Source organism: Amblyomma maculatum, chromosome 1 (assembly GCF_055883805.1).
Source record: "Amblyomma maculatum isolate TAMU_Amacu chromosome 1, ASM5588380v1, whole genome shotgun sequence".
NCBI classification, from domain to species: domain Eukaryota; kingdom Metazoa; phylum Arthropoda; class Arachnida; order Ixodida; family Ixodidae; genus Amblyomma; species Amblyomma maculatum.
The window spans coordinates 416,608,018-416,610,210 of NC_139344.1; the positions used below are offsets into that span (position 1 = coordinate 416,608,018).

Below are 2,193 nucleotides of genomic sequence, written 5' to 3' on the forward strand. Positions count from 1 at the left end.
GACGGAGCTGAGGAGAGCGGCTTGCCATTTCGAGTTACCCTTACAAAAATGCATGTAGGGTTTCTATAGAAATTCGAAAGCGTTGTGTCAATACACGCTGTTGAAAGTCTGTTGATAATCGGCAACATCTTGGATGATGCAGTGTTGACCTCTTGTTGAGCGCTTATGAAATAGTGGCCCATGTGTTTCTTAAGAGCGCTTTTGGAATTCGCGCAACTGAAATTCTGTTGATTTCAGGCTCAAATGCTTCAGAAACTCTGCAAGTGACGCTTTTTGATTTTCTGCTACCTTTCCACTCCTGAACAACAGAAAATAGTACACGACCATCGGTTTGCCAGGAGCAGACACGGGGTGATTTTCATTAATGCAAAAGTAGTACAGTACATCTCCTAGCTGCGATAAGTCACCACATTCTATGTTCTGCCCGACCAATCAACAATCCTGTCTAATCAGTGCTGGTTAATGATAAGCATAGTGAGGCATAAAAGAACAAAACAGATCTTGATCTTTTAAGCCCCATTATACTTACTCACTCATTAACCTACACTTAACTGACTAAATTGTTGATTGATCGAGCAGAACATAGAATGTGTTGACTGACCGCAGCAAGGATATGTGCTGTTCTACTTTTGCATTAATGTAAACCACCTCGTGCCTGCTCCCGGCTAACCGTTGATCACGCAGCATTTTCTGTTAATCCGCAGCGGAAAGGGAACACAGAATAAAAAATGCGCGTTAATGAGAAAGAAAAAATATGCATCTTTGGTGAACCCATAACATGAGCTGGGCTGTTTATTTGCTTTATTTCAATTCATATGCAAGGTATGACGCCAGGCTATTCTTTGCGTAAAACGCTGATACGTCCGGGAACTCCTCGCATGTGATGCTGAAATAAACAATATAAATCATAATTAAGTTGCGGTATATACTAACTTAAAAATAGAGGAAAGGCATTTGTGCGCTGCTCCACGTCATAGCTCAAGAAATTTCTTGTCTAAAATGAGTTGTCACTGTCTTTCACTGCTTAGACGGCATCGACCGCCGCTTCCACAGCTCGGCAGCACTGCCACATCGTTCATTTCTCCCTGATAAACAATATATGCTGCCGTCAAAGATCCTATTGTGAATATAAATAGCAAAGTGCAAGTCACAAGCATTACTACCCAGAAAACTTGAAGCAGAATTACCAACTATAGGCACCAAAATGAGTGGAAACAAAAACAAACACTGCAAAAATGGTGGAGCTGCACAGATTCAATAATCCACAATGTGTGACAGAGGCATATTATGATCTCGATAATGTGTCCGTCTCAGCGCGAGTAGCGTATCGAAAGAGTACAGCACTGTGCCGAACAATCCGTCAAAAACGGTCACCTTGTAAAAGAAAGAAAATGTCGCCATCCCAACTGGCGTTCCATCGGCCCCAGCGTCCGCGTTAGAGACAAGCCTGGTTCTCTCTCTCTCCCTCCTTTTTTTCCGACGAGGCTGGCTTGCCTGCTAGAAATATTTACATGCTCGCTTCCCCTTGTAGCACACACTGTACAAGACTGGCACAAACACGAATAGGAAAAAGTAAAACTCTCACCAAAGTGCAGACGCTCCCTCCGCCCGTGCCGGCTTTTCGCCCAGAATCCAAAACGCCTGCGACTGTTGAACTTCTTAAACACGTCCTCCTTGCGCAGAAGCTGCCACCCAAGAGCGGATTCCTCCGAAGACTTAAATGCGTACGTTCGCGCTCAAATTTGAACAAAACGATCTTCGTGATAATCACCAGCGAAAAACCTACATACGGTGCTTCGCTCACAGTGCAAGATGCGACCACGGTGGCGGGAAAACGCCAGATGAACTGGCACATCGCCGCACTCAGCGTACCCGCGTCCGCGTGCAAAGAAAACAGGGCGCGGAAGAACAGCTTCGGTGAAAAGGGGGAGCCGCCGCCCCTGCTGCGCGAGCTATGCTGCAGCCAAGGTCATCTCCGTGAAGACAAACCACGGAGAAGGCAGAGAGCAGAGACCCAGAGGGAGCAACCCCTCCCCCCCTCCCCCTTTTTCCCCCCAGCCGACAGGAAGTAACTCTCGACCCTCCGGACATGCTGGCGCCGTTCGCGGCACGGGGGAAAGATGGGTGTGGACAGTAGCAAGGCAGTGGCCGAATGCTTCTTTGAAAAGACGAGTCGCGGATAGAAGACGCGTG

General features: G+C 47.1%; 1 long non-coding RNA gene across 1 annotated transcript; it reads right to left on the minus strand.

Moving 5' to 3' along the window:
• Positions 1 to 761: 761 nt before the first annotated feature.
• On the minus strand, positions 762 to 1,824 carry LOC146208998 (uncharacterized). Its single transcript, XR_014703418.1, has 2 exons — positions 1,375 to 1,824; positions 762 to 886 (listed from the first exon to the last, which is right to left on the minus strand). It is a non-coding gene; the product is annotated as an uncharacterized LOC146208998 (long non-coding RNA).
• Positions 1,825 to 2,193: the final 369 nt, after the last annotated feature.